Source organism: Hesperophylax consimilis, chromosome 30 (genome assembly GCF_061612785.1).
Source record: "Hesperophylax consimilis isolate HC1 chromosome 30, BYU_Hcon_1.0, whole genome shotgun sequence".
Taxonomy (NCBI): Eukaryota; Metazoa; Arthropoda; class Insecta; order Trichoptera; family Limnephilidae; genus Hesperophylax; species Hesperophylax consimilis.
Window position 1 is genome coordinate 8,758,718 of NC_142865.1, and position 26,117 is coordinate 8,784,834.

The window sequence follows — 26,117 nt, forward strand, 5'->3', positions numbered from 1 at the left end:
TCTAGGGATCTTAGTCCATATTTTGTTGATTTGATTTTTGGTATATGTAGTTTGTTGTGATTTCTTGTGTTGTGTTGGTGTACGTCGTAATTGTAATAGAGTGTAGTGTTGGAATGTGCCGAGTGTTGAATTACTTGTAATATAGTTTTCGTTGTTTCAAAAGTGGGAATGGTATTAAAAGGAAGTATTTGGGTGTTTCTGTAGATGTCTTTGACATGTGTGTCCCAAAGTAAACTGAAAATATTTCGCAGGGCTCTATTTTGGACGACTTGGACTTCTGAAATCATTTTTTTTGTAGCAAATCCCCAGATTCCGGCGAGATATATTAGATGTGAGTGAATCATAGCATGGTAAATCGATTTTAATAGAGAGGGAGGAAGTAACCCGCGAAGTCTATATAAAACACCAGTTATAGGAGTAATTTTGGATAGAACATGTTTGAATTGGTGATTCCATGTGAGTTGTGAATCAATGAAAAGGCCAAGATATTTTGTAACATCAGCCCTTTCAAGGCGGTTATTATCAAGACTTATATTAAGACTTACATTTTTTTATTTGCAAACAGTATGTAATGTGTTTTTTTATGTTTAGGCTAAGTTTGCAATGTGTTAACTGCAACCTAGACAGTATCTTTAGATAAACATATATTATTTTTATTTTTATGTGCTACATCTATTGACTTTTCTGCAAGGCTAGGGTGAATATTTATTTTTTGGAATAACTTAGTAAGTTAAACCTTAAATTGTTATATTTAATTATGAATTAGGACTCGAACCCAGGACCAATAGTACAATTTGAGGTTTTACTCAATAAGTTATTCCAAAAAATAAATGTAATTCCTAACCTATATGTATACATAAAAATATACAAAGTTTATTAGATATTCTCAATATTGCCCCGGTGAAATATTTTGTCCGCCTCCTTGGTCGAGAGGTAAGGCTATCGACAAGTAATCCGAAGGTCGCAGGTTCGAATCCCGGCGTGCGCAAGTAAATTTGTTGTCGATGAATTTATGTATTTTTACAATTTATTCATTTTAAATGATATTTAGTATACTTGTGGCACGTTCCGGTGTGGGAGATACTCTCAGTATCGCCCTGGTGTAAGACCACCATTCAGAATTGAAACACTAGCCTCAGCCCCACAACACACCCCAACAATAGAGGAAGCCAGAGTTCCACTGGCTCAAGATGCTAGGAGAAGTTGGGACTCTTGGACGGTATTCACAAAATAAGTGATCACATTTGAATAAGCAGGCATCTTCAATCTTTCCTCAATCTCTTCTTCAATCACTTCCCCACTTAAAACATTCCCCAAATAAAAAAATCTATTTATTTTATTCGTTTTTTAAGCCGCCCATTTTATGAAATCGTCACCTTAGTTGGACAAAGGTTCTAACAGACATTTTTCGCAAAATGCAGAACCATTTCTTTTGATCATTTCTATAACCAAAATAGCTTTAAGAGCTATCTGTGTTTGTATTTCCGTAGATGCTAGTATGACAAAGTTCTAATTTCAAGTTTTAAAAGCTTCTATTTATTTTACAAGGTTCTAACATCACTTTGAACCTTTCACAACTTCCATTTTGTTTGTATCTGACAGTTGATCGTTTTTACGAGGCGCAGTTCATTACTTTAGTTGGATAGGGTTCTAGCTTCGCCTTATCATGTTTTGAGGTGTCAATGTTTACAAAGACGATTTCTCATAATTCATTTAACATTTTCTGATTTTGAGGTTAAATCCTGTGTAAAGTATTTTAGTTTAACATATTTCAGTAAATAGATTGTGAGAAATCAGTAAATAATTATGAGAAATCAGTAAATGGATTTTGAGAAATCAGTAAATAGATTAAGAGAAACAGTAAATAGATTATGAGAAATCAGTAAATAGATTATGAGAAACAGTAAATGGATTATGAAAAATCAGTACATAGATTATGAGAATTCAGTACATAGATTATGAGAAATCGTGTTTGCAAACATTGACACCTTATATCTCACACGGAGAAAACTAATTAATATAAAATTAAAATTACTAACTGTTAAAAACGGGACTGCAGGCCTTTAACGAATGAATTGACAGAGTTCTTAACAAAGTATCAGTTAAAAGCGAATGTTTTATGAGGACGGCGGAACAGGTGTTAGTACAAATAATGATATTATCGCAATCCTTCATATTTATTAGGATAAACACGTGCGTGGGCGCGGGTTTTGATATATTTTGAATGACTAATATTTTATCAGGAAATTGTCATGCTATCAATTTTTAAGAGGATATTTTTTTCGTGCAGAACAAGGTAAAGTGTGATATGATTTGAGTTTTTAATGGCAAAAAGTATTAAAGTGATTAATTTTTGGGGTATTATGCCGTGTTGCGCTTCCTCCTTCTTAAGACAACGATTCGGACAGCATTACAGTGTCCATCGTCAGGGCAGATGTGTAAAAAATTTATTTGATTGAAATTCACTAAAATCCCATAAATATCAATAAAGACGACGGGGCTAATAGTTCAATAGTTCTTGGTATCCGATAATTGACGGCTACACCAAAACTAAACGCAAAAAACCACATTAAATATAATGTGTTAACAGGTCTTAGAGGATTGGAGTTGGCGACACGGTATCACAGCTACATACATAACCATCAGATGGTAATTTTAATAAGGCGAAATGAGCCGTAGTGCTAGTTAGTTAGACACATTAAAGGGTAATGCTATAAGCCCTAGCTAGTTAGAGGATACATAGTTAAGAATCCATATAATCAAAAAAACAATTTTTACACATTACCCTGATGATGGACCCTGTAATCCAACTGTCCAACGTCTTATTACATCAATGTGTCCAACACATTGGCTAAAGAAGGAGGAAGCGCAACACGGCATAATACCCCAAAATAAATCACAATAAAAGTGTATTTAGAACCTTGTCCAATCAAAGTGACGAAATATCACTTCAAGGGCGTTGAACAAAGCAAGAAATATCTAAAAACTATTTTATATTAATTCTATAGCAAGAAAAAATCCTAAATTAGAATGACGAGAAAACTGAACAAAAGAAAAAAGATGTAGGTATTTATGAAGAAATGTTCATTAAAGGAGTCGTAAAGATTACAAACGACATCAAACGTATTTTTTTGGTAGGACATTTCTACTTGGAGCATCTTATTTTCATGCCTTGATTATGATTTGGACCTTGCTAATCGAATAAGGTTGGGAGCACTCACTCGAAAGGGAGGATCTCTTTGGACTGATTTATTCACGCGACTTTGAAAAGGAGAAAAAATATTACAAACAAGACGAGAGACGAGAAAAAAGCAAAAAATGAATTCATTAAGTACGATTGTTGGGATTTTTAAAAAATATTTTGAGAGTAATTTGATTTATTTCAATTTGGGAGGCGGGTTTGGGTACTGCAGTCACGGGAACATTTTAACGTTTTTTCACTAACGTTATTTTCCAAAACCCTGAATTTATAATATATTTATTTATTTATTGGATCTCACTATACATTGAGATTTTTTCTCATAACAAATTAACCTCATTAGGACTAAGCCTATATTGAGGTTAACAATTTACATTTGAGTGAAGCAAACATTGAGTAATCACAAACATACGAGTAAAGTTATGCAATTGAGGGTATTTTGTATCACTTATAGTTTTAGCAAGGTCTGGACTTGACTTGACACTTCTATTTCATTTATATTTTCTCATGTTTTCCCTGTTTGTCTCTGCTTTTGTATACCATCCTTTACTTTTGCATTGGACGTTAGTTCGTTAGTTAATTAATAAATAAAAGTAACTCTCTCTCTCTGGTTTCAATCCATTCTTCCCTGTCTTGTGCGGCTCTTTTGACTTCTGCATATGATGAGCAGCGCACGTCCACCAGCAGGTCCTCCAGGTACTCTCGGCGTGGGCGTCCCCTAGAGTTGGTCCCCTCGGTCATACCCTCCATTATGACATGCAAGAGGCCTTCTTGTCGTATAACATGGCCGATCCATCTTGCACGCCTTTCGGACAAGGTCCTGAGCAGGTGCCTTCCTCCTTCGATTCTTTGGAGGACCTCCTCATTTGTAATATGGTCTCTCCAGGAAATTCCTAACAGTCTTCTATAGGACCACATCTCAAAAGCTTCTAGTCTCCGTTTATCTCTTTCGGATAGGCACCATGTTTCGCAGCCGTACATCAAGATACTCCATACATAGGTCTTGATTAGGAGTATTCTCAGTTTTAGGTCTATATTATTCGATTCTATTATTTTAGACCTTTTATTGAATGCAAGCCACTACATAATAAAAGTAACACTACATACAAAAACAAGTTATTACAAAAAGAAAGAAAAAAATGTATTTAAATATTGAAGTAAGTAAATAATATTTAAAATTAATAAATAATGAAAAACAAGCTTTAAAATTGAGTTAACTCCAAAACATTTTTTTGTAAGTTACCACGATATGAGCTGTTCCAAAAAGCAAAGAAATTAACTGTATGAGAAATATCTGTTTGGTCACAAAACCGAACAAATTAGCCTGGAGAGTTATAAACTCCTACCACCAACACTATTCGAGGAAAATGTTGTTTGTGCAATGATGGAGTACTTGGCTAGCTAAGTATTAAACCTGCGACTTATGGGAAGAAGCTTTACTAAACTATTCATTTTATTCAAAGTCTAATAAGGCGACATAATTATATAAAATAACGGGGTTCGCTTTCAATTATTTCTGGTGAACTACGTTGCCTAACTAAGTACGTTATTTAAGATTAAAAAAACAGGACCTCACCAATAAATTATTTTATGAAAAACGGTTAGAAAATTATATAAAACGTTTTTAACTATAAAATTAGCGGTAAGCACCAGTTTTTATTTTTCTAATTGATGAATTAGTAACTTCCCGAGAGATCCCTTTAGAAACATTTGACAATTTAGTAATACGTTCTTCAGAAATAATTAAAATAAACCCCAAGGAAAAATCAATTTTCTAGGCCTGCTAGGGAAAAATCGACCATAGGTCCGTCCATTACGCCGAATATTTTTTTTACACGACGTCGTCATGTCGTTAAGATTCTCAATTTATTTTAGAGATTTGATACGGCAAATTCAACCGCAGGTCTGTCCAATTCACAGGACTGCGCGTAGCATATTTACTTGTATGCTTCTTTAATTTAGGGTATTGTCTCATCTTAAATATGAAATTTTTTACTTTGTTCAACAGCGTCTTCATCTTGTAACAAGTTACTTCCCGCAGTTCTTAATAAGACGGGTAAAAACAAGTCATATTAAAAAATAATATAACTATATTATGAGACAAGACTCTATAACACGAAAAATGTTATGACATAAAAACAGAGTTATAATAATGAGCGACGTTAAGTATGGTATGAAATGACACAAAGTTAAGTAGAGAAAGGAAAAAGATACTTACATAAAATACTACGCGAAAAATATGGCTGAGATTTCATCAAAGATAAATGCTATCTCAGTACTAGAACTAAATTCAGAAGTAAAATGTATAAAAAAATGCGTTGAAGAAACCACGGAATTATTTTATACCACGTTATATTTTTTTACATTTAGCCCCCGCATACCTATTTTATACTGATTTATTATAAGTTTCTCGTTAAATTTTTAAATTTTTCAGTTAAAAAAAAAAGGTATTTTTGAAGATAATATCTATACATTTGTTAAGCCAAAATTTTAACTATATGAAATTCCCTCGATGGAAAAAAATAGCAAAGTAAACTACGAAAATTATTAAAAACACGTTCTATTCTGTTATTTTTAATATGTTATAGGCATGAAATTCACAATGTATCTTTAAATGCAACTGTTGGGAAGTAAGAGCTTCATAGATGCACGCACAGATGGCAGTGCATAGAGCTTGCGTGGAAGTCCGCAAGATGGAGCCAGTGGCCAGTAGTCGCCAGGGCCAGTGGGAAGGCTCTCAGAGAAACTTACTGTTTCAGATTCCAATTAGCCAGCTTCTAGTTAGATAGACTATCGAGTCACCATTATAATACGTGGAGTATTAATAAATCCCTGATTAATCTAAAAGAACCATTTAATTATAAACTCTTTCCAAGACGAGTTGGAGACATGTTTGTACGAACACAACAGCAACTAAAGCATTTTTCTAGAGATGTTTGCTCTACTTCAAAGGAGTGGTGCTTTGTTAAATATTTTCGCTTAATTATCATCGTTTTTCTAATATTAGCGCGCTCCCTCTAACATTCGTATTTACATATCTCTCTTTCAAACCATCTTTGAACGATTACTACGGGGCCTTAACTCTACACGGAAAGCCCTATATCATCTTTGGGGATGTTGTGTGAAGGGTCGTTTTGAGGGTAGGAAGAAGTGAAAAAGGGTGTTGAAGAGAAGGAAAAACTCAGAGGCCGGCAGATCGTTCCACAGCCGGCAAGTTGTTATAAGCGGGTTTTTGTGAAATTACTCTGTTTGTTTTGCTGATGTAATATTTAAATGTAAGTTCCAGATGCCACAAAGTATGTGCTTACACATCTAGATGTAATATTATTATTGTTTTAATTTATTATTTTACTAAATTAAGAACAGAAATGTAGAAAAAAAAGTGGGTGTGTCAAGCCTACGCAAGACAGAAGTGAAACTTCTTTTGTTAAACCGTATGAACCACAATCAATTACGTATTTCACTCGTATTACACTCACGACGCAGTATACTAACCAAGCAGCTGATGCTTGGCGTGGCGCAGTTCGCTGGTGTCTGAGAGAGAGGAAAGAAGAGAAGAGAGAGAACGTTCGTGAGCGGCTCCCCCACCTCAACAAGCGCATATGGTGAGAGAGGGACAGTGAACGGTGAGCGGTGGTGGGGGTACCCGCATTTTCGTGTCGATCCTGACTCGGTTTTACTCCGTCCATCGAAAATCCATTACGCGCCTAAAGAAGTTTCACTTCAAAAAGATTTTATGTAGCGTGGTTATATTTGTTATGTGAAGGAACATCCTGCGATAGTTTTTCCTGATATTTCAGGATAGGATATAGCCTATAATAATATAAGCTATTTATCACTCCCTTGTGCTCAGATTGTCTCTAGGATGTCTTTGAAGTTATGTTTATCTATCGGAGAAAACAACACATTTTGATTTCGTTTCGCATTGATTTATTGTATGTCAGAATAAACGAATATCTCCGGTAAGATGTATTCGATATTGTTTCTCTGTGTAAATCTCGAGATTGAAAATGGTGAAGTTTTTTCTTGATGTTTTCGTATGTTGCTATAAAAGATTTTATAGATATGTTCATTGTTCAACCATTTTTATACAGCTATAAACATAGATAAAAAAGAACGTCACATAAAAGAAAGCTGAAAAGTAAAAAGTTTGAATCATTTTTATTTATTTACTGATCTTAAGTTAGTTCACATCTTCGTAACATTATTTGGCAAACGTAGCGAACCATTCGGGTGAGACCTATGGCAGAGGTGTTGGTTATCCAATAAATGGTTGCCGGGGCGGCGGTACCCATACCCGCCTCCCAATTTGAAATGTTAATATTTGAAGAAGTCAGGGACGCAAATTTTAATAATAGAAAAGCATAATATTATATTTATTTTATTTGATTTTACGCCCAGCCGGCCTTTAACATGGATTTTAAGTACAGAATATACCTTGGTATAAGATTAAACTGATAAACTGAATATGTAACAATATTAGTAAAACATGTAACAGCAACATAAAATAATACAGAAACTAGAACAATACTACTTATAAGATAAATCACTAAACATAAATTACCAACGCTACTATAATTTGTAGGATTCAACAAAGTTCTGCAATATATTACGCTTAATCCTATAAATGGAGTCAATAAATACATCGATAGTAAGTACCCCGAAACTTGTTGCCCAGATCATGCATCCTATTGGTTAGTGAATGTGTCTGATAGTTAATTGTGTATGTTTTGCAGAACAGTTTAAATTTTGTGTAGGGTTCCTAGTCGGCACATGGAATTTAATAGTGGCCACGATGGCAGGACTTTCAACAATGTTGTTAATTACTGTGTGTAGCACAATTAGGTCTGATATAATTCTCCTGTCAGAAGGTGTTACCACTGGACCTATTTGGCCAATTTGCAAACGCCCGTTTACTCAATATATGAGACGATGAATAAATGTGAATGAATGAAAGGCGTTTGGAGTGGTACAGAGTAACACCAGGGAAACGGCGTGATGGTTAGTTGGCTTTTAAGCCGATATATGTCATATTTTTGGGTATTTTTTTTTAAATAGGAATAAGCAACCGAGTCAAGCGAAAACGTGAAATTTGAAGTAAATTGTATTTAAAATGATGTGCCTTTAATACGGCTCCCAGCGTAGCGCGAATCGCACCCCAAGGGCTAATGAGAATTTAATTTACAAATTAAAACAGAACCACCCTGTAGAAGTGTGTGGGAGAAGAATCGCGATGGACCATACTGCTTTCTAATACGTCTGTAGTTTTCATTAAAATAAAATTAAATACCATATCTACGATCAGGTGATTCGCGAAACAGTTTGGTGGTAAATAATCATTTTCATCCTTTGGAAGGCTGTGGGAGAGTAATTATTATTTTTTTTTAAATGAAGATAAACATTTCCGGGTTACGAATAACCTGAGAATATTTGAAAATCTCCTACTATCACTACAGTAAGCGGAAAATGTTGCTTGTGTTGTGATGGAGGACTTAGTCAGCCAAGCAATTGAACACACTACGCCTGGGTGGGACCCCAACGCGATGCCAACTCAGCCACTGTCCGGTAAATAGCTAAGTACCATATTATATTTTTATTTGAAAACGTGTTGACATCATTTGCAAACGTGTTTACATCATTTATAAACGAGTTTAGACCTTTTGTAAACGTGTTTACATCATTTGAAAGCGTGTTTACATCATTTTTAAAAGTGTTTACATCACTTGCAAACGTGTTTACATCATTTGAAAACGTGTTTACATCATTTTCAAAAGTGTTTACATCATTTGCAAACATGTTTACATCATTTGTAAACGTGTTTACACCCTTTGCAAACGTGTTTACATAATTTATAAACGTCTTTACATCATTTGAAAACGTGTTTACATCATTTGCAAACGTTTTTACACTACTTGCAAACGTGTTTACATCATTTGCAAACGTGTTTACATCATTTGCAGTATTCTTACCACAAAATAACACAAAATTCAGCTTCAGACCATTGACAGTCCAAAAGTGTAGGTTATGTAGAAAAACCTTGGAGCAACAGCTGTCAACGTAACTCTGTGTCAATTGGCGCTAACAATTGATCCAAATCTCGACTGGGTAGGACCGATATTTATATTGTATATTAACTGCTGTAATGTCATAAAATTTCATAGAAATACGTACATGTCCGCATGTGCATACGTGATTGCACTGTCATAGACAACGAGTATATCTGCCGAGTTTCAGGTCGATCGGATATCAGGAAATTGATTAATTTCCATCGCCAAGATTTGCATTCATGCATTCACACAAAAGTGAAATTCAAATAGACGCATTTAAAAAAATAAAAACTTATATGTTCCATTGCTTTTCATTCGTTCCTTGTTTTAAAACTGCATTCAAAACATGTAGATAATTGGAGCCTCTTTCAAGCCTTCTAAAAGGTTAAAAAAAAAAGACATCAAAGGAAAAAGCAAAATAATTAAATCCATGTAGGTAGCAAAACTTTCGAAATGCAGTTTTAAAATCGTTATTTATTTTAAAAATAATGTTAAATATTCCACACAAACAAATTGATGAAAAAATAATAATAAAGTTACCTTGTTACAAGATGATTTGGGTGAGCTGTCTAATATGTGTGTGTTTCGGATAACGTGGATGTGTTCCTTACCTGAAAAAGGAGTAAAACAACAAATTAATCGAGGGTCAAAGTATGCATAATGAAATTTGATATCGGAAAGCGAAAATGAGTGGGAAAATAAAAGATGATCGAGAGAGAATAAACATTCTCTCATTTCGAGAATAACATAAAGAAAATATCGATGATTCCCTGACTTGTTTTTATACACAGAATCAAACAAACAGACGCCGACAATAAATTAGGGCACGTTGCGAGGGGAATTTTTTTCTTGGATAAATACGAATATAGCTGAAGAATATAATTGAATATATCCACAGATGAAAAAAACATATTAAACCCATTTTATTGTTTTTGTTATAATTATATAAAACTAAAAAAGGATACAATACAGGATGTCTCATAAAATAGTGTCTTGCAGAATTCCAGATTATTTTTGTAGTTTTCGAGTATTTTTTTGTGAAACCTTGCCTTACAAGAGATTATTGCCAACAGAGGCATAAATTATTGAGATAAAAGCTTATTTTTTTCTAATTAGGTGAATAATACGCCTTGTCGATACAAAAACAATTGTGGACAGATCTGATACCATTGCGCTATAAAGAAATGTTAAAATATACATTTAGGGGTGTCCTACCTCTGCACTTCCGCTTGAGACTACGTTTTGGTAAACCTGTATAATCAGTGATTTTATTTTAAATAATTCTCTTAGACAATCGATTTAAATTTTTTGAACGAAGGTTTTTTTTAAAATATTAAATAAAATATTAGGGAAATTTTATAATAGTAATGGTATTTTGTTTAATTTGAGTTTAAATTATGTTAACATATATAAATATATATTTCATTAGGATAGTGGTTATAGGCCTTAGTCATAAGTCACTAGATATAAGTCTTAGATGTAAGTCAGTAGTTTTAGTATTAATTATTTAAGAAATATATTTGTACAGCGCCCTTTAGGTATTTCAGACAGTAAACAGATTTTGAAATAAGAGATGAGAAAGATGGTCAAATTATTCTTATTTTAAAAGTAGTAGTTCTCTGATCAGTTTAGTAAACAGCGTCCAAAAAGTATATTTCTAATATTCTGTTATCTAATAAACCATAACCAAAATTTCCTCACAAATCATGAGATTATTTATTGATAATTATATTATATTTCAAAAAAGGAGTTATACAATTTGTCCAAATAATCGTTATAGAATCTCAATGATTATTAATTCCTTCATCAAATTTTCATTAGGGAGGAGAAAGTACCACAATGTTGAGAAAAAATGTGAATTTGAATTTACTAATAAACACGACAATTTCTCATTAAAAAAATAAACTTAACTGAATCATAAAAATACCGGTCGGTGGCTGAGTTGACATGGCGTTTGGGTCCCACCCAGACGTAGTGTATTCAATTCTTCGGCTGGTTTCGTCCTCCATCACAACACAAGCAACATTTTCCGCTTACTGTGGTGGTAGTAGGAGATTTTAAAATATTGTCAGGTTATTCGTAACCCGGGAATGTTGACTTTCTTTAAAAAAAAAAATAGAATATGGAATAATAGGATGGGACCCAGTAGCATCAAATTACATAAAACGACTAAATATCCTGTTAAAAAAGTGGTAGCATGCCAATTTCCTGATAAAATATTAGCCTTTGAGAAAATTTCAAAAACAAGTGTCTTCATTTTCATTTTTTTATAAAAAAATATTAAAATGGTTACCATCTAGAAACGGAAATGGAACTTACAAACAAACTTAAATTATAATTTTAAAGTTAAAAAATTTGAATTAAATTTGCTTACCGATACTTTCTAATACGAAAAAGTAGTCAGACGAGAAAGTAAAAAATATTCTAATTTAATCCATGGACTTTACATAAACTGCTCCCTGTGAATGGGGGAATATCAAAAGTTGCCATGTAAATTTCAGGAAAAAAATTCTACAAAGGAGTGAATTATAATTAAATAGGACATACGACCTTTAAACTCTGCCATATTTTTGCTGCTTTTTTGAGTTTTTTTTATCAGTTATGATAATCAGGAGCTAATCAAAGAAGAACAAGTAGATTATTTTGTGTTAATTTTTCATATTAGAGACTTAAATATTAATAATAATAATATTTGTTTATTAATTTCTTACACAATTACAAATTGGGGTTTAATACGTTTAAGAAAATAGTTTATATAAATTATTTACAAAAGATTGTTTTCAACTATTTATACATAAAAAAAAAATTTCAAGAAATGTGGAATTTCCAAAAAAAATTCAGGCAGGGGTGAAAGATCTCGTCAATGTGGAGAGACTCTTTCAAGAATATTGATGCAGAACGGCTGCTAAATAAAATTTAAAATTACATATAAACGAATACATATTTTTTTCAGGTGCTCACTCTTATCGAAGGTTGGCTATCATCCGAAGTAGCAGTTTTAAAAAAAGTTTAATATCATTTCACGTAGTTATTAGTTTTAAAAATAATTGAGTTTAAGCATCCTACTTCTAGGATCAGAAGTCATTTCAAATCACCGCTGCAATTTTATACGTAAATTTAAAACTAGGTTGTGAAAAGCGCTGCTGTCACTAGTCCGCTATCGAAAACACATTTAAAATACGAAAGTTTTAAAAATCACGTAAATAAATCAACGAAACCCATAAAATTTTATTTAATTTTGATCTAACTGCAATGCGGATTACAGGGCCGCATCAGGAAAATCAAAAAGTTGCAACATTTCCTTTTTACACAAATTTTATACAAAAAAAACGCAGATTACACCACTATTTGTATGAGCAAGTCGAAAAGAATAATATGTATTTATAAATATTTTTTTAAATATATTTATATATATCTTATATGCCCGGGTTAAATCTTCCCCACGGGAAAAACTAAACCCTTCCACACACTTTTCCACAAATGATCATCCAGTAAATCAACATTATGCAAGTGCATTATATAAGCAAAATAAATACAAAACAATACAGGACCAACACGTCAACTCACCAGAGAGCAAATGGGAAAATAATTCACCGACTCCAAATATTTTAATATAAGAGGGTTCGGCTCGGTAGAACTCCTAACTCGACCTATAAATCCTACTGATCCCTCAATATAAATAATTAAAAAATCTTTCATAATCCTACATGTATTTAAAATGACTGATTTTTGCATTTTTATATAAATTTTTTTGATAGATCTAATGCGCCTAAATTTTTAATGAAAGAGCTAGGTATAATGCCAGTAGCCGAAATAACAAATGGTAATATTTTTACAGTCGGAGAATGCTAAATTCTTTTTTATCTCATTTCCTAAATCTGTGTATTTTCTTATTTTTTCAGAAACAGATTTTATAAAAGTACAGTAAATATAAAAAAACTGTGACTTTGTTCAGTTGTGTGATTTCTTGCCATTGTAGGCTTTGAGAACTTGTATATTCAACTTGAGAAAAAAATCGTAGATTATTTATTCCAAAGCCGTCAGAGAAGCTGCATTCCTCAAAAAAAAAGTATTTTCGAAAGCAATATTTAGCGCAAGCGATTTTGAACTTATTCTTTATACAGTTTCTTTGTACACAAATGTTACATGGCTTTAAAAAATTTAATCGGTTTTTGTATGGAAGACACCGGTGTCCCATGCATAGTTGACAGGTTAAGGGTAAAAAAAAGATGACATTATAAAAAAAATGGAAAAAATTTATTTCGGTTGTGATTCCGTCTATCTATATATAACTCTGGTGAACTCTAGAACTCGGATTAGGTTTGAATTTAAGTTTTATTTTCAAAATTGGAAGTGATACCTACATATAATATTATATTTTCGGACAGGAAATAATATAAATTGCCATTTTCAAAAATGTGACTGATAATAATTCAGGCTATACGTGATTTTTCACGGCTCTGCTTCTGTATGTTATGGTTCCATGATAACTCAACACAGTGACAATTCAACACACATTTAAAAAGTGATATAAAGTCATTGGAAAGGAGGAAAAATTTTTTAAACCTAACCTAACCTAACCTAACCTAACCTAACCTAGCCTAACCTAACCTAACCCAGCCTAACCTAGCCTAGCCTAGCCTAGCCTAGCCTAGCCTAGCCTAGCCTAGCCTAGCCTAACCTAACCTAACCTGACCTAACCTGATCTAACCTGACCTAACCTGACCTAACCTGACCTAACCTGACCTAACCTGACCTAACCTGACCTAAGCTGACCCAACCTGACCTAACCTGACCTAACCTAACCTACATAACCCAGTTAATAATTTTTTGTTTCATCACTTTCCCTGACTTTATATAACTTTTTAAAGATGTCATGAATTATCATTTTGACGATTTATCCGGTCACCGTATGTTATATATTTAAGAGGTTACTTTTGGTCGGTTTTTTTTATGTAAACACCGCAGACAAGTTCAATGTGCCAGAAACCAGTTGGATTAAGGCGCCCACCCTTTTTGAGTATGTTGTGAATTACAAGTTCTGAATAGCCATGTTCTTGTAGACCTTAATCTTCCCCATCTCCTTTCCTTTAGCCTCACAGCATACCCAAATCGACCAAATTACAATATTTTTTTATAGCATCCTAATTTTAATATGTTCTACAGTCCTTAAAAAAACCCTACCCCGATTCTGGAAGCTTGCTCCGCCGAATGAATGTAACACTTGTCATATATACGTGATATTTCACGCGAAGAGAGATAAGCGCAGAGTATATCCGGAACAGAAACACGCTGTATCTACGTCATACCATAAATACAGGATGTGTTTTGACTAATCTCCCAGAGATCTCATTGCAGAAAACGCTGCCAACGTTCTAAGATGACATCTTAAGCTGCGTTTAATTACACAACGAAATTAGTAGGCGAATATACATTATGGTAGTAAGCGAGGATAGCATGTACGATACATCTTTTAATGTTAAAATCTCCCACCGTAAAATTAATGATAACAAAGAAAATATGTATCAAAAATGTATGAAAAACTAAAATAATTTTATGAGACTGAAAAAAGAGTAATAATAATTGGATGACTTGTATAGCGCCGTTTTTGTGCGAAATCAAACTTATAATACATTTCTACAGTGATCTATGTTATTACTTAACTATTTATGGAGATAATATACAGTACAATACTTACCTGGTAGGTCACTTGAGATTAACACTTAATTAACATTATCTAAGTGTTTATTGGCGAAAATTAGATACAGGATTTAGGACATAATTGGAAAATTGAATATAACTGGACTTTCTCTTGGGAATGGTATATTTAATTTAAGGGTACGACAGCCTAAAAAGGTAACTTTAGCCCTGAATTCTTTTGGACTTGTTATGGATCTTAGTTCCGGAGGGAGTTTATTCCAAGCCTTCGGCCTAGATACTCAGAAAGCGCGATCACCAAACTTAGTATTTGGCTTGCGCATAGGTTCTATCAGTCTGCCTAGAGCTGATGATTTTGCTGATATAAGAGTTGACTGCCTCAGACAAGTGTTTTCCGGGAAGCATAGTTCAGAGTTGTAGGGTGGGGCCATTTCATTGATTGGTGGATTTAAACACCATCCGGCACAATTTGTACTGGATTCTTTCAGGGCACTTGAGCCAGTGAAGGTTACGAAGGTGTTCTGAAATGTGCGAATATTTTGAAACCCCGGTTATGAGCCGTGCTGCTGCATTGCACTGATTGAAGTTTGTCAATTTGATATTTTGGAAGGCTGGCATAAATGTAGTACCATGGCAACTCTGATCAGTGGCTATTTAACACACTTTCAAAAAGTGATATAAATAAAGTCATTAAAAGTGATGAAAAACTGTTATATAAACCTAATCTAACCTACTTTTTTTCATCACGTTTTATGACTTTATATAACTTTTTATGTATTTATATCACTTTTTATGACTTTATATCACTTTTTATGACTTTATATAACTTTTTATGACTTTATATAACTTTATATCACTTTTTATGACTTTACAAGAGTGTGTTGAATTGCCACTGTCCTGAATCGCCCGGTTACCGAAATAAAGATATTGAAGCAATGTAAACACAGCGCGCAAGGTTGTCAAGTATCTCTTCGCTATCACCTGTCATTTGAGATAATACATTGCTTTATTTCATTTTTATTTTGAAAATTAACAGGTAAATGAGTATTACTAATTTATTAAAAATCTTTTCAAATTATTTTTTATCCGGTCCAAAACGGGATTGCAGGCCGTTTCCTGATAAACCTACGTTTGCCTTGATAATATTGTACATATTACAAACATTTAAAAAACTATTTAGGTTACAACTGTCTATGGTTACAACCCAATAACCAATGTTCAGATCGTGAAAATATATTACACGGGATATTATAATTTCAATTATGAAATAAAAAATAATAAAGATAAATATTTCCGGGTTACGAATAACTTGTCAATATTTCAAAATCTCCTACAACCTCCTCACAGTGAGCGTAAAATTTCGCTTGTGTCGTGATGGAGGATTTAGCCAGCCGAGGAATTGAACTCACGACGTCAACTCAGCCACTGGGTGGACGCAAGTATTACTCTATGATACATATTTAAGTTGTTTGCCGCAGATTCAATTTTGAAATTAAGGTTAAACGCGACGCTCGTTATAATCTACGTGTTCATATACGGCGTTAATTAATTTATTTTATTAAAATACTCTTTTTGCATGGTATTGCTTTACAATATGAAGCGGGAGCTATAAGCCAAAAATGTGTATATTATTGGTATTCCTTATATTGTAGGTAATAGGCATTAAAATCACTTGACAAACGGAGTCTAGAAACGTTCGATTTCAAACACAAAACTGTATTTTGAAAATAATTTTATGAGAAAGCAAAAAAGTTATTCAAGTGAAACTGTCACAGATGATCTTAGCTATAATACTGTATTTTTTTTAAGTTTTTTGCTTTACGCGTTCATACATTTCTATTGAAAATAATTTTTTTTAGTAGTTTACATTTATATTTTTTATTGAGTAATTTATTATTTTATTTGTATTCTACTCAAGCGGCACGATAGGAAAACCTTCAATTTATCTAAAGCATATTTTTTGGTATTTATAATGTACACCAATTCGTTATAAAGATGAATCAAAATAGTGATGTAGCTGCTTTAAAAACAATTTTCTGCTACATAGTAAGGATTAAATTTAATACATATTGCAAAGTCCGTCCCCGTGAACACATGTCAAAAAAACATCAAAGGAAAAATATAATACGTTCAAAATTCAAATTCGAACCTTGTTAACAAATTCTGTACCTTTTCAAAGTATCAAAGTTCGCAAAGTCTGTTAATAATATTATTAAAAATAGCTTTTCGTTTATTTTATAATGCCTCCCCATGTGTAACATTATAATTGGATCATGAAAGCAACATTACTTCTAAGTTTTTAATTTTATTTTGTAAAGCAGTCTGAAGACCACCGATACCAAAAATATTTGAAATGATTATTTACAAGAAATTACATTACCAAATTATACCCTTTCTCTTAGAAATTTGCTAATTGGTGCTTTATGTAACTGGTGGCCGTCGGACTAAACATATGGTATTTGAGCGAATTGTTCATGACATTTTACTACTCTAACGGCCGTTGTTTCCAATCCCACTGTTGAGTCGAAATTTCGGCTCAACGGAAAGGTGATGAATGGTACCGACTGACGACTGAGCGATTGACTAGTTGTAAAAAGTGTCAACAGAGTAAAAAAATATTCCCATTAAAGTCGAGCTAACACTTTATTTTTAACAGGGTACATATTATGTTTGTTTAAAAAATATATAAAATATCGGTTTATGCATTACATTATTTAAAAATATATATATGCGTTAGTAATAGATACAAAAATTATTTCGTCAATATTAATTTAACATTGAAAGTTTTTACGTTGTTTTTAAGTTATCACTTGACTAATCGGGGCAAGAGATCGATCGTTCAAAAAGTTGGGAATAACGGCATTAAATGTTTAAACTTCGATCAACCAACACTTATCTTCTTCGCCTCCTATTTGAAATCTAGAAGCCAGGTGTTGATAAATGAACATAAATCTAAAAAAATCTGTGCGCTCTCAGGGTGTACCACAGGGGTCAAACCTTGGTCCACTGTTGTTCCTAATATTTATAAGCGACATCCAAGTCTGTGTAAATTATTGCAGATATTTTCTATTCGCTGATGACCTCAAATTCTGATAACCTAATAAAAATTACCAATACTACTTACAAATGCAACCTGACCACATAAATACATTCCCGGTTGAACCTTCATGAACACAGTTCCGAATACAGTACAATCAGGCATACGGCATCTCGCAGATGTTCACAGAGGGAAGGGTACATGGGTTCGAGTTAGTTCTTTCAGCGACACTCTCGTCCAGGCCGTCGCCAAGTGACAGGGCGCGCCCTTACACCATAAATGAAATATTTCGAAAAAATCTTTTAATTCATTTATATTATAAATGCTCTCACGTGGCAGACAGAGTATTGCGCTCACCGATCCGTTCAGCTAAATTAAACAAACATTGTGATTATTATTGAAATTTTCAAATCATTCTGTTCAAAATTTCGGTATTAAATTCGTATAACCAAATGCGGCAGAAGCCAAATGTCCCACAATAAATTATGAGGTAATAAATTTAAAAATTTAGAGATCATTCTCATTGAATGATACGACCATTCGCGATCCGACCGCATTATACAGGAACGCAGTCTGGTCGTATCGTTGGAAGCGAGCGAAAGCCATAGAATAATAATGGCACACAGGATAGCAAATCCACATAGAATCGGTTTGCATATATACTCGTACATAGACAATATAGACATAGACGGAACCAAATATTATATGCTATGCCCTTTGTCCGATCGAATATTTGTTCAGGAACAGGAGGGAAGTCAATAAATTAATTATGCTAGGAGTGGGTATGATAGGGAATTTAATTGGCGCCAAACGCAGTTCCTACTTGATTTTTCATAACGTATTTTTTTAATTTCTCACTCTGCTTTCTCAGTATTTAGTTTTTAATCCAGCAGGACTGGGAGGATATTGTAATCCCAGTTTACCATCTTATATGTCATTAACACAAATCAAAGACGTAGGCATCACTTTTCAAATCTTTCATTTGTTAAACACATATAAGAAATCTCTAATAAGGGCTTGAAAATGATGGGATTTATAACTAGGCTAACCAGAAATTTTAACAATATAAAGTGTATTAATTTTTTATATTTTGCCTAGGTAAGAAGTCAACTTGAGTACATTTCTCCTGTCTGGAACCCACATTATAATATACATGTACAAGCTGTTGAAAGAATACTGTTATTTATAGACTTGGTGGTACTGTTGGATTTCAATAATAGAACGCGTGTTCAAATATAATGTTTATTAACAATTTAGTACGGATTGACTACTTCTATCTTCTGAGCTGTCGGTTGGGAAAAGAGAGCGAGCAGATGCATCCGTCATCTTTTATACCTCTATCTGTCATCTCGCTCTTACACATTCAAAAAGCAGGCGTACCACCTAAAACCTTTCTTACAAATACAAAACAAATTCTTACGTTTTATAAATTTTAAAATAGGTATTCAAGAAATTATGTTGAACTACAACACTCTGTTAAATTATATGAATATGCTCAAATTGTCAGACAGAAGAATTTTCACTGACTTGGTATTTCTATATAAAATTCTAAATGATTTAGTTAGTAGAATTGATAGGCTTCCGGATTGCACAACGTAATACTAGAAGTAAGGATTTATTTCAGTGCGGAAATTGTGGGACTAACTACCATATGTATTCCTCTTTGCACAGAATACTAATGGAGGGAAACAATTATACCAAGTCAGTGGTCATCTTCAATGTATGTTTAGCAAATATAAAATGTTGTTAATGAAGCAATTCAGTTATGTACATTAAATAATGTATATTTCTTAATATTCTCATGTAAAAGCCCCGATAAAGTGCGTTAGTAAATAAATTATAAGTCATATAAAGACATCCGTAGGGATCCTTCTAGACATATTTGAGATTTTAGTAATAGGTTCATCAGAAATAATTCTAATGTGAGCGTCGAGCAAACCCCCGTTAAAATTGAATGCTGGTAGAAATGAGATCACTGAGGCGTAATTTCTTTGAAACAGAGAGGTTGTACGTCATCGATGAAAATCTTCCTTCACACACGTCTTGCAAGAAAACAACATAGACAAAAAATACTAGAACGATGATGTTACGTACCTTTCTCTTGGACTACCATTTTACCCGTAACTGAGTAAAGATTAGCCAGAATCAGGACGATATTCCACAAACATTCATAGTGTAAAGAGAAACAGAGGTCGTCCGTAGACGATATTGACTGACTACCTACAATGAACCGCCTGCTTTGGACGCATGAGCTTGGTTCATTAGTCTGTAAAACTTGAGACATTTGAAGGAGGCATATTATATCCAAAGCTAGGCGCCAGAAGGGTTATACGTGAAAGCTTTTCCTTTTAGATCTCGTTATAATACGATTTTTCTTGTCCATAAGTAACTAAATCCAGGAGATTCGGGTTCTATTTAAAGAATAAGGAGTTGTCTTTAACTTTAAACCAGTTCTCTGGAAATTTTAGGGTTAACTCCTCGGGCTAATTTGTTCGGTTTTGGGAACAAACAGACTACTTACCCGTAGACTCAATTTATTCGTATTTAGGAACAGCTCATACGGTTTCATAGAAATCGTTGTGTCTCCCTTACCCTTATAGTTAGAAATATGATCTAAACGACGTTAGAAAGAAAAATACCAAGCCTTTTACTAAAATAATGTACACCTCTGTGAAACTAAAGGTACCGACAGCAATTTGAGAACAAAATATGAAACTTTGTGAATGTTTTATTAATTATTTTTATATGAAACGTCAAAAAAGTGAAGTGAGGTATGTTTGATTTAAAAAATATAAATGTTTATTTTTAATAATAAAATTTGACAGCGCAATTCATCGCCTTCCAAAAACAGTTTTTTTATATTTTTGATACGTTCAATAATATTCCATTTATTTGGATTTCATTGAGAATTTCTGACAGCATCTTTAAGAAAGGCCTGATGATTTACGGATAATAATTCATTATCCTATAGTAGAACCAGAATCACCCCTCAGGACTCTATTTCACGGACAGCCAGTAGTGCTTAAAGGTGGATACAACAAACCAATCTCATCAAACTTTCAAAGTGCATTCAGCATACAAAGCTTGGCGAACTTTCTTTGATCCACCCATCAATTTGGATATATACACCTCTCGCTTTGATTTCATAGCTTGTACGATAGTGTAATATAAGTACAGTAACCCCTAAATATCCAGCGTTTCGCCATCCGCGATTTCCCAATAGAAAACGCGCCACACATAGAACAAACTCCCACTTAAACAGAGACATCTACACGTACCCAGATATACAAAGCTAGAGATAGTTGGGTGGGACATGTGAATATCGCACAAAAGACCTAACTGCTTCCGACTGTCCGGAGCCAGTCTATGCATAGACTAAATTAGACTAGACACGGCATATTCATTTAAAAATAACCCCAACACAATTTTGGTTTGGTTCACGTGCACATTTATGAAAAGGCCCACGCACTGTGTCGCAATGCGAAATGGGCACTATGCATTGCGTTTTACCTTTTGTTGGTCTAGAGTAGGTTCATTTTTTGCTGCTGGGCAGGTTCATTTTTTCAATCACAAAAATAACCCAGTTCCAAATATTTAAATTTGAATTATGTCCATATTACAACACCTCTGACAACAAATTCTCCATGGTTTCACTTACGAGTTTGAACGCTTGTACAAGGAGTTTAAACAGAGTTGGGTTGTTAAGTTCATCTCCATATTTGTGACGTACGCTACGTGGCGTTATTTTTAAAATGAATTTAACTAGACAGGGCTAATCTAGTATAATACATCAATGAGCCTATGCCATCTTTAAGACGACACAATATCCTAAAATAATATCGGAATCTTAACGACGTAAGTGAAGAAGTCGTCTATAAAAATATACGCCGCACGGCCCCGGTGTATTAGACGGACGTTCGATCGAATTTTCCCTAACGGGCCTAGAAAGTTGATCTTTCTTTCTGCAGGGTTCATTTTAATTAATTCTGATAAATGAATTACTAAAATTTTAGATGTTTCCGGGGGATTATAAATTGCTGTAATGAGATTTAAGGATGCGGGATTGAAAACCCTAGTCGTGATAACAGCAGAGTTAACGGAACAGTACAGATGAATAGAGAAAGCAATTAAGACTTAGGTCTCGGTTACAGAAGAGTTTTGCTATACGCGATGTATTAGGAACCCAACCCCGCGTAAACTGAGTTATCTGCACATACCCGACTCCACAGAACTATACAGAGCTAGGTGGGATCTGCATACCGTCTGCATGACATTCTAATACCGTCTGCCAACGCGAGACAAAGGTTCTTAGCTTTATATGCACAAAGCAGCGGGTGTAAATCTGAACTACCTTTCCCGTTTATGATCCACTCTCCCGTCTGAGAGCGCGCAGTTTGGGCGGCTGCAGGGGAAGATTAGAGAGATTAAATACTAATGCTGTAGCTTTATTATTCTGCTGCAAAGGGGTAATTTTTCATGTTTAATATCAAAGTATTAAAGTAGAAAATTTTCAACTAATTTGAATACATACTTCATAGCATGAAAAAAATAGATCCAAAACTGTTATATATATATATATATATATATATTTATCCCCTCTCGTACTATGTTGATCTCGCGCGACGGTACGCCAGGTATATGTTGATCCGTTTGCATTTGTTGATCCACCCCGGATATGTTGATCCATTACCCAAGCTGGCATACATATGTAAATCCTTACAGATCAACTTGTGTCATCGAGATTTAGCTGTAAGCCACGCCCATTTTTCGGTCGCATATACATTTTACACGATTTATTTTGTTGATCTATATATTTCAGACAAACTTGACCGCTTGTATGTGTTGTAACTTGTAACCGCCAATTTCGCGCGCGTTGTGGTACTTTTTAGATTCCGTTAGAACATCCATATTCTATGAAAATGACTCTGTACTTAAAGAGGATAGACTGCCTCACGCGTATTTATATTGAAATGGAACTTTCGCAAACGTCAAATCCATGCTTAAAAAACCTTTTGAACTTGATTAAACAAAAATGTAACTTTAATGCATCATTTACTGCGTTTCGTGACTTAGCAGGGGTGCCCGGGTTCATGGGGTGAGATTTGTGTAAGTCATTTTATAAGAGAAGTTTTGAACATTGATTGAATCAAATTTTATCATAATGTATCTTTTACCATCTCTCCCGACGTAAGTTTCTTGTAATGATTAAGTTGAAACAAAGCGTAATATCCATAATATGTGCCTATTAAAATTGCGGCGATTAGATTGGTGAGAATTTAATCTTTCAAATTTTAAATTGAAATTGCTGAAAAATTAATTGCAATTTGTTTTTTTACTAAACATGGCTAAAGTCATTTCAAGCACCGATTCCAACCAACGATGTTTTAGTATATGTTCGTCAATCAACAGGAGCCATAATGTCTGTACATCAGAGCCCTCGAGAACTATTACAATTATGTGTACCGCCGCCCCGGGAACCATTTATTAGATAACCAATACCCCTACCATTAGTCACCGCCAACGATTTAGCGAGAAAGTTGTTTATTTTTTGTATTTTTTTACATCGTCTCCACACAGGAGGCCCTAAGGAAAATCGTAACCCTCAAGGCCTATGTCATCTTTGTGAATGCTGTGTTGGGGGTATTTTGAAAGAAAGGAATGAGAGTGAGTTCTGGGAAGGAAATAGGTATGATGGGTGGGTAGTAATCTGGGGGTCAGTGTGTTCGAGTGATAAACATAAGAATCCAAGTCTCCTACTGCGTTGCAAGGCGATGCGTTGAAAGAGGATTAATCGATCCGGCCCACCACGCATTTGGTAGGCAAGCGCATCCGCCGCCAAGAACCGAACAAACCTCACCCCATAAACCCGGGCACTCCTGCTAAGTCACCAAACATATCAAACTACTTGAGGTGGCTCTCGACTAGCAATCCGAAGGTCGCGGGTTCAAATAAATTTTACTAAAATTAATTTGCACTATTTTACAATTAGTTTTTGGTTATATCTGAATAGCTAGGTACTCTCCCACCTTCCTCCTCGTCATCTCCTTTGAGGTCTCCTTTGAGGATGCCATAGTCTCACTGGCTCCAGACGGGAGCGGTTAGGACTGTATGACTCTGGTGCGGTATTCACACAAGTTTTTATTTGTAAAAAATGAAAAAAGAAATATTGACAATATTATAATCAGATATCATATTTCCTACAAAAAGCTACAGCTTGCTTCGAGAAGTTGAATAAAGTATTTTTAGCACAAACATGGCAGAAGATGAACTAACACGTGCAGTTTATAGTAATACCAACTAAAAGCACTTCAATATATTTTATTTAAATTTTGTAATTCCTTCATGCCTCATATTAGTGTTTCATAAAAAAATACAAATCATATCACACCACATCTTAACCAAAAAGCCGATATGTTTTTATACACAAAAAAGGGTTATTTGGATATTCTCTGTATGAAAACTAATTTCATACAGAGAATTTCATATATTTAATTGTTTTGTCTTTGATAATCAACGGCTATGGAATTCTACGTCTTGCCACCGCGTTTCCCGATACTATTGATTACTAAACACGGCGAAATATTTCAAAATGACTTATTAACGATTCCAGAATGTACTTTATTCATAATTGTTTTCAAAATTTATCTGTTTCTTTAGACATTTTTTTTTATAAAGTGCCTATAAACTTCGTTTTATTACTTATCCACTGGAGCGATTTCTGCCATATTTTGCCAATATTGTGCAATATCTTAGTTTTACCTCTAGGTACACAATAGAGTGGGTACTTATGGAATCTAGAAATATGGGATTATTGATTAAATCTAGGTGGATTCGTTAGCTTTAAACCGCATTTAGTAGTTTATATGGTTTCTGTGTTAATGTTTTTGGGGGATGATTATACCGGTACAATTGACCCCGTATTACAACTAAACTCCAGTTTCTGTGAGTACAGCTCCCAAGTTTTATAAACTCAAGTGCATGTCCGTCCGTAACACTTAGTCAATGTACTTATTTGTTCGTTGTCCTCTCTTTTCTAATGTGAAGTTGCTATTTTAATTTAAAGGAATATATATATATACACATTGTTTGGGAATTAAATGACAAAATTGATTTAATATAATAGTATTTGTAACCACCTTGTAGCTGTTTTTTTAGTTCAGCTGATTTCCGGTCATATTGTTTTATAATATTAAATATGGGATGATTTTAAAAGAATCATCTTTAGAGCTATTCGAAACATTCGCAAAAATCAAATCCATAAAAAAATCATAACTTAGCAGGGGTACACTGTTGCGTTTGCTCAGCTACTACGTGGCGGGCCGGATCGAAAGAGACTGGTTGAGGGATACCTTTTGGCCATAAAAATCTAAAATGGCGGCAAAAGGAAATTATTCCATATTCAAATTCGGCGGTATGATTTTTTTATGTGACACCTCTCGATAGAGCGCCCCTATCTTTACACGTTAAATACAGAGAAACTATGTCGCCAACCGGTTGGGCAGCGTTATGAGGCGGGTTAAGGTAGGGGCTGTAGGAATGAATTTATTAATGCTGGTCTTAAATAGGCGCGAATTATATGGAGGAGGAAAAACAGATGCTGATAGCTCGTTCCACATGCGAGCCGACTTACGGTAAAACGAGTCGGAGAAACGACCCGTTCATATATGTATAGATAACATCAACTTAACTGTGAACGTGTATTCCGCTCGGACCGTCGAGTATCAAGCACGTGCACAGTGCAACGGGGATCAATGCTGCTAGCTCCTTTTAACAGGCTCTAATAAAATATCTGTAGAATAGACACAGCATACGCACATTTCGTCATACATGATTTTACTGCACATATGCCTCAGGGATTTCATTTCTACAGTATTCTGTCTACTTTCAGCCTTCTTCTGCCAATTCCATGCCTCATTTCCATATATTAGGGTAGGTACCAGCACTACATTGTGGACTGCTAGCTTCGCTTCTTTGGACAGTTTTTAGTTAGCTCCATCCGCGTCCAATCATCCATTAATTACCCATTATAATCAAGAACCCGGCCTCCCCTACTAAGTCACGAAGCGTAATCAGGGGAGATGGTAAAAGATACAGGTTCAAAATTTCCTACATAACATTATTCCTTTTGCCGCCATTTCGGATTTTTATGGTCGAAAGGTATCCCTCAACCAGTTTC